The 8,319-nt window shown below is 47.0% G+C and overlaps 1 long non-coding RNA gene across 3 annotated transcripts in view; it reads right to left on the bottom strand.

Annotated features, from left to right (window-relative positions):
• Nucleotides 1-286: 286 nt before the first annotated feature.
• The window catches only part of LOC118222449, an 11,069-nt gene continuing 3,036 nt past the window's right edge, over nucleotides 287-8,319 (bottom strand). For 2 of the 3 annotated variants that reach the window (XR_004764287.1, XR_004764285.1), the window contains exons 3-4: nucleotides 2,800-2,898; nucleotides 287-573 (exon numbers count right to left, since the gene is read on the bottom strand). This is a non-coding gene — a long non-coding RNA (uncharacterized LOC118222449). Of the gene's footprint in view, nucleotides 577-2,799; nucleotides 2,899-8,319 lie in introns of all 3 variants that reach the window. The other variant, XR_004764286.1, reaches the window with a different exon arrangement.

The raw sequence follows: 8,319 nt of genomic DNA, 5'->3' as shown, positions 1-8,319 counted from the left end.
TTTGAGAGATTGACTTTCATAATGAGCGGCCTTGGCACTGCATCCATCACACCAGGTCGGCTAGTCTAGTCTAGCCTACATGTGCGTGTTATTCACCTGGTGAGATACCACTGATCCACTTCCCTGCCTAGTGAATAATGCTTATTGGACAGTTTAGCGTGTTCCCTCTCTGACAGCTGCCTTCCCCAGTACACAACCTGCTCTCTGTCCTCCTCGACAGATGAGACAGAAGCGCATTAATCTGACACGAGAGGAAAGGAGGCCATTATTACAGAGAATCCCAGAATAGAGCTCTTTTATTACAAGCCGGTCCGGTGGTGGTGGCGAGGTAATTACAGGGAGCGCTTCTCGCACATAAAAAAGGTTGCGCTGCTGAAACCAGGAACCTCGATAAAGGCCGGATTAGAAAATCCATCGCTCTTTTTTTTTTCATTTTTTTGTACTTTTTTTTTTCAGTCAAATTTTGTTTTATGTCGGGTTTCAGCAAGCTGCTTTGTGGCTGGCTTCTCAGCCCTGCGGTCGGAAAATCCGTTCTCTTGTGGGAAACTGGGATACCACTCCTGGACTTTACATCTGCTGAGAGAAAAGGAGAGAGGGAGAGAGAGAGAGAGAGAGAGAGAGAGAGAGGGAGAGTGAGAGAGAGAAAAGCAGTTTATCTCCAGTTCAGATTTCACATCATTACCTTTGAAAAGGAACAGAGCACAGAACCTGGCTGGTGAAAGCGTGGAAGTCGACCGCCATTCTCTCAGAAGAGCGCTGAAAGATTAAAGGGGAGCTTCTTCTCCCAGCCCGCCTGATAAATTCAACAGATCGGTGACATGAAATAAAAATCGGAATGAATCGCGCGTAGATATTTCACACGGGCGCATCACCCGAACATCGCGGGCCCGCGACAGACAGAGGCCATTCCTGAGGCTTCCTGCGTCTGGAGGGGAGGCGGGCGGGGGGGAGTGGTGACCGAGGTGGCGGACCCGAGCGCGCCGCCCCCGCCCCCGGCACCCTCGGCGCTGTGAAGTGTTGTAATTAGCGCGGTGATGAAGGCCAGCGGTCGCGTCCCCGGCGTGATTACAGATGGCCGGCTCTGAGGGGGGAAATGGAGGGGGCTGGGGACAGCGGTGATTCTCTGTGATTTGGGCGCTGCGTCACGTTTCTTTCTTTTTTTACGACGGGCGCTGTTTTGATGCCGCCGCTGCGGTCGGGGAGTCGGGCGCCCCTCGGGCAGTAATCAACGCACCCCGCTGCCGGGCCGGCGTTCAGGAGGGCGCCCCGTTCTCGCCCCGTGTCTGAATCTCCGCCGGTGTGTAGTTGCCGAATCGTTTCCTGCATGCAGCCTGCATTACATGCGGTGTGTCGCCCCGACAACCGCCTTCCTTTCCAATCAACCTACCCTACGCGTCTGTCCCAACACCCACGGTCCACTCCGCACACGCATAAACCACCTCTAACCCGGGCCCACACCCTGTCACGCCAGTGGGGCGGGGCAGGAACAGAGAGGAGACCTCCTCATCACTCAGTAATCCGCACACTTAAGCATCTTTTCACATCTCGACAGGTGTAACCCATGAAACGCACACTCATATAGACTGCCTGGGCTTTCCCTCCATTCCGCACTGAAGGGATGATTCTTATGGACTTCTGATTCACCAGAATATACATGAGCATATTTACCCTTGCATTTTGTGGCGTCCTGTGCATGTGTGTAAGTATTGTTCACGCTCCACACTCCGAGCGCCACTGGGAAGCCTGAATCACTCCCTGACGAGGGTGATGATAATGGCACTTTCACCTTCACAAACCTCAGTAAACATTCAGCCACCTTCAGCGGGAATTATTACTCAATGGCACTGGAATGTTTTTTTTTTTTTTGCCGTTGAAAGATGTTTTTATCTATGTACCAAAAAAAACCCCCAGAATGAAACATTCATCATCAAAGCCAAGCGCGATATATTTTTAGGGGATAATTTTCCTAAAATGAAAGATAGAGAAAGAGGAGTCTTGTTCCCCCATGTTTGCCGTGGTTGGTTCTGTCCTCCGGTGAGCTGTGCTGAGACAGAACCAGACTACCCCCCTCCCCACCCTCCCCCACCAACTGCCACCACCCTCTTTCATCCCAGCGATGTCAGCCAGGAGGAACCAGGGGGCACTCAGGGAGAGAGGGACGCAGACGGAGAGACAGGCCCAGCTGAAGAGGAGAGGAGGGAGGGTGGCATCGAGGGATGCTACTACACAGAGAGAGGGGGGGGGGGGGTGAGTGAGAGAGAGAGAGAGAGAGAGAGAGAGAGAGACTCCAGCTTTGACAGCAGATGACCACACTCTCGACCAGCAGCATGCAGGCGTCCACCACAGGTCAATATTGACCCCAGGAGCAATTATAACTCACACTGTCGCAAGGCGCACACACTGCTGACCTTTGCAGCACATTTTCATTTCTGTATACTTTTCCATCTGTCCCCCCTTTTCCCCCCTTTATTTCTCCTAATTTGTTTGTGAATTTGCCTTGTTGGGTTATGGGGGAGGGGGGCACACCACAGGAAATTATCTCTAAAAATGGACTGAATGGATGATGGATGTCCACTTTTCAGATTGAGTGTTTATATTACATTTCCAAAAAATGTATATAAAAATAAATATTCACCATCACCACATTATTAATAATAATAATAATAATAAGAATCAAAATAATTATTGTTGCAGTCGCTTAGTATTGGTGTTGATGTTAGGTCATTTGAAATTCATGAGATATAAAATAAATGGCAAAGCCGAAAATAAAATGAAGTAATGTCAAGCGGTGCTGGGTACCTGGGTTCTTTCGCCTGGCCAGTGAATTTCCACACTGCCTCGATAGGAAGGCAGTGTTCCGGACGGCAGAGGGCAAGCTACAGTCTGTTCTTCCGTGCCCTGTCAATCAGTGAAGGAAAAGTAGTTAAATTACTCTGTTAGCCATACGTGTAATTACAGCTTGCCAACATGTTACTAAATCTGCCTCCACTGGCTTTCTGGTTTTGTTTTTTCCTCCTTCTCTCGTCTTTTGAAGGAGCTCTAATTGGGGGAGGCAGTGTGTCGGGATTAGAGGCTCTCAGCCTTAAACCCCAACACCCCTCACCACTTTTTGCCGCGCTCCCCCCCCCCCTCCGAATTCGCTGATAATTGGACTGCGTGAGGAGTGCAGGTCGTAGCTTTTCGCCTGTCTCCTCCCCTTTGAGTCCCCACTGGTCCCACAGGGGTGACATACGTATGTACCTGATGTCACACAGGTGATTTATTGGAACATGGGAACATGCACTGAAGGATCATAGACTTCAGTGCTGGGCGGGGCAGTGCTGTCCTAAATTGTAAGTGAGGACTTGAAGTGTGCCAGTGTAGGTGAATATTAAAAATTTACTGTATAACGTCACATTATTCCTCAACATTCATAATCAAATTCATATTGGGATAATTCCACCCCAGGCGCCATGCTTTTTTTCTGATCTTTTACCCACTTCCTGTGAGGCCCATAAACGAGCACCACGTCTGCCACCTCATTGCCCCACCTTGGCTTCTGAGTTTGTTTTTATCCGCTGAGCGGCGATGACACACGGCTGGTGTGCGGAGGGAAGAGGGGAGAGACCAGCTTACGCGGTTGTTGTTTGAAACGAGGTCGGGAGGGAGTATCAGGGGCATTAGTGTGGAGCGGTCCTCTGCGGTCGAGCTCGGGTCCAGGGGCTTGGCTCCCCACCGCTCCCTGATGGAAGCGGCTTGAGAGGGGGGGGTCGAGTTTGCTTTAAACCCCCCGGCCCTCGGGAGACTGAGGGATAACACTCGCGCTCGGAATTACGCTGGGCCCTGGCTGCCCCTGCGGTGTGCTTGGGAGGGCGAGAGGCTGTCGGAGCTGGGGGCAGATATAAGGCTGCAATCAATCAGAGGCTTTCACCACCTCTCCTCTCCGGTCTTCCCTGCTCCACAGCTGGCCCAGAGAGGGGCTGCAGTCCCTGCGGATCGCTCCCTCTGATTTCAGCTCTCCGCTCCTGCTCTAACTGCGCAGCCCCAGCCGGTCTGTCACAGCCGGTGAGAGGGATCATGTATGGGGCACAGGGACTGATTAACAGACCCCATAATGCCATTTATGTGAAAAAAGAGGGCACGTCATCCCCATTAGTGCTCTGTGGACCTCTCACTCTGGGACAGTAATTTAGGCTGAAAGGGCTTAGGGAGCAGTTGCTGTCTTGTTCCCATTCTGTGAGATGGACGTTGAGGTAATGCACAGAGCCTCTTCAGCTGAAATGTTTAAAAATTGAACACCTTTAGTCCTGACTTCTAGTGAGCTGATGCCCGAGGGGGGGGGGGGGGGGGGGGGGGGGGGGGGGCTGACATCATGACTCATATCTCTGTCCACTGCTCTCTGGTGCTGCTCTGACCAGTCTCTCTCAGGCCTGGTCCTGTGGCTCCTGGAGCCTGACGATGCGTGTGCATCTCCTCAGAAACATGGCCAAGGGTCACATGGTCAGGAGAGGAACGCATCACATGACAGGAGCTTGTCATCGCCAGGACCCCACTGCCTGAGATGGACTCCTGAAGCCACAAGCAGACGGCTTGAGTGGGATCAGTGAATGGGGCAGGCATGGAGAGGAAGATGTAGAATACAATAGGTCAGCAGAGGCTAGAGGCCAATGCAGGGCAGATGTGGAATTTTACACCTTTCTTGTCTGTCCAAATAGTGGATGGCATGCACAAGCACACACACACACACGCACACACACACACACATAGACATACACACACAAAAACACACACACACACAAATGCACATGCACAAGCCCACACACGCACTCACACACACACACACACACACACACACACTCTCTCCCACACACACACACACAGGGCCAAGAGATTTCACTACCCTGCACTGGTCAATCTCAAGAAAATTGACATATCCAAAAAACGATAAGACATGTATTTGACAGTCCCACCTAGAAATGATTCTGATGTCTATGAGTCAAAAATTATAATTGCGTTTACTAACACAAGTAAACAATTATGCATTCTCATTGCTCCTCTGAATAATTTCTAAAACAAAGCTCAAGATCTCAAATGGCAGTCATGTGATATTCAGGTGAGGGTTCAAGATGGTAAACAGTCCTATAAATATTCCAGTTATAGCAACAACAAAAAAAAAGGTGCTGAAATGAAAGTCCTGTTACAAAACAATTCCAGCGAAAGGAAGAGTTCAGAGGGCAGTTGTATTCAGATTACTGCTTCAAGAAATAGATAAGCTGACTGAAATTGAGTGCTATAAAACATAGGAGTGATGTGACCCCAAATATTATGACTTAACTGGTCACTAGCTAATTTTCTCTCGATTTGGAATGCTGAATTTCTGTATTTTCGGATTCCTTGCCGCAACCTGTCAACTCAGGGAAGCTACAAGCAGACGTTCTGCACTGAAACACATGATGTGAACCCGTTGTGTCTCTTCACTCCACAGCCCCCCAGTAAAGCGCATGCAGGTACTGAGTCACAGGGGGAGGACACACTAGGAAAAACACCTTAAATATTGTGCCACATCCACAATCTGACAAAAGGAAACTTTTTCTATGAGACTTTGCATACAGCTGGGAATAATCTGAGTGAAAAAAAATCAATCTGTGAACTTCAGGTAGCTCTAGAAAGAGAGAGAGCACCCTTTTCTGCCATTTATCTCCATGTAGGGTTTGTGAGCTCAGTGGTTCAGAGACCCTGAGATAATCCTTCCTGCTTATACAACTGGAAACACATTCCAATAGCCAGCTCAAATGCCACATAGATGTTATGGGTAAGCACATCAGAGATTCAGATCAGATTCAGATTCAGATCAAATTTATTATCCCACACAGGGAAATTCCTTTGGTCCAGTGCTCCAGACATAAAAACACCATAAAAACCACAGTAAACACAATTGAATACACGGTAAGACCACAACATAAGCATAATAAAACACATTTGATAACATTGAGACAGAATAAAACAACAACAAAACAATAAAAAATAAAAAATAATACTAAATAAAAACAGTCAATCCAAATCAGTAAAATCATGTTTGATATAAAAGTGCAAAGGTGTGAGTGACATATAGGGCATTCACAGTTTTCATCCATCCTCCTGTGCGCTCTGTGAACAACTTTTGAAGATACAAATTTTAATTCACCTGTATAGCACAGAGAAAAAAATCAGCTTCTAATGAGCATTGTTAACTCATAGGTCTCAGCCTTTGGCAGGCACAGAGCTGAGACCTGGAGTTTGAACACGTGAGGGTGACTCGTAAAACTTCAGTGACAACTGAATGGAAAATTCCTGGCTATCAGAGCGACTGCCGCCAGGACAAAGGACACACAGATGGTGACAGGAAGAAGGTTAAAAAAAAAACAAGAAAGGGGAACTAGCACACCTTCAAGTTCTGCACAGGGTCACACCACCCATTACCACAAATTGTCACACTTCACACTGTGTGGAGTGCGATGAAGCTGTCACCGTGCTCCTCAGATACGTGCAGAAAAGATTAAATGCATAACACTGGCACTGAGGTTTTAAACGTTTGGCTGTGTGTTCTTCAATGCAGATGTTCCTCTGTAAGTATCTGCACAGCACTACTGTCCGTCTCTGCTCAGCATAATTTTGTTTAATGCATCCTTCGAAAGAAAAAAAGGGCCACATTCAAACCCTGTAATTTCTGCTTATGGCCAGCAGAGAGCACACCAACTTAGAGAACACCTGTGCATTACAAGGTCATCCTCTGATCAACTGATCTGCACAATGACAGACCATAGTCACACACTGTCCCTGTGTCCACTCTACCATATATAATCACACAATTTGCTGTCCCCTGAATGTCATGTTTGCAATCCCCCGTACGTAACAGTTGGGCAATCCTTCCTCATACACACAAGCCAGTGCCAGTGAATGAACATTATAATTCTAACCCAGCAGTGAGTAGAATGGGCGTGGCCAGCCTGAGGTCTAGAGCAAGAATGGGAAGTATGCTGCAGCCGTGGTGCTGGCGAAACTGTGGGCTTCTCATTTCCGAACCACTGCTGCCCAGACCGCATCTCTGCATCTCCCTCACTCTCTCTGTTTTGCTCTCCTTACCCATTTCAACTATAAAACACTTCCGAAGTCCTACTCCACCCAGCACTTTTACTGCGTATATTAAAGGACACCCTGAGGACAGCTAGACTACAGTAGCACACACTTGTTATGCTTCCCTGCCTTGTTGTTTTCTTTGTGGAGTTTGTGTGCTTCGGACACCTCAGGTCTCATAGTGGAAATACTCTTTATAACACACCTCTTTTCTATAACACAACAAAATCAGTTCAGTACACACCAAACTGACTCTGAGCTGAGAGATTAACCCAGTGCTATTTGGAGAACCTTTTAACGTATAGCTCTACATGCTGTTATTACGGTTTATGAGATATGCTTTTGGCTTCTGTTAACCTTGGTGAGGGCAATGTACAAGTTATTACGACTAAAATTAAATGAAAGGTCACATCCCTCACAGAAAGACAGGCTAACAAACAAACCAATAAATTTTAACCCTTGCTCCTTTGAGAAAGGAAAAATGATGGGTGACAGCAAAAATGAAATTAAATAATGAAATAATTTTCCTCTTGACCAGTAAATGAGTATAACTTACTGAAGAATTGAGGTAGAACTTTCAGACTAGTAAAATCTCCAGTTCAGCAAAAATTAACAGGACACAAGCACAGAAAATCATGCATACACACACACACACACACACACATATTCATGAACAGGCACACACACACACACGCACACACGCACACACACACACACACACACACACACATGTACAGGCACACACACACACATGCACACACACACATACATGTACAGGCACACACACACACACACATACATGTACAGACACACACACATATGAACACACACACACATATAAATGCACAGGCACATACACACACACACACATGCAGAATCACACTACTGCAGTATTCATATGTGAATCATGCCCAAGCTCTACAGTGATGAAACAGAAGACTGTTCAATAGAAGGACACAGTCAGCTCATCCCTACAGCTGCAAAAGGAGATGAGTTGAGTTAAACTTCTGTAACTTAAGTGCATCACTGACATTTAATCTGTTTGGGTGAAATTTCTGTTTTGGATCCATTTAAAAACAGAATATAAAACAAGTTGGTAGAACAAAAACAAATCTACATTTCATGCACGGAGAAAACATTCTTGCTATTTAACCTTTGATCAGAACAAAAAATCTATACTGTTCAGCACAAGCAAACCAGATATTTTTGAGGACACAGAAAATCAAA

This window comes from Anguilla anguilla, chromosome 3, assembly GCF_013347855.1.
Source record: "Anguilla anguilla isolate fAngAng1 chromosome 3, fAngAng1.pri, whole genome shotgun sequence".
In the NCBI taxonomy this organism is placed as follows: Eukaryota; Metazoa; Chordata; class Actinopteri; order Anguilliformes; family Anguillidae; genus Anguilla; species Anguilla anguilla.
This window is presented reverse-complemented; position numbering and strand designations above follow the sequence as displayed.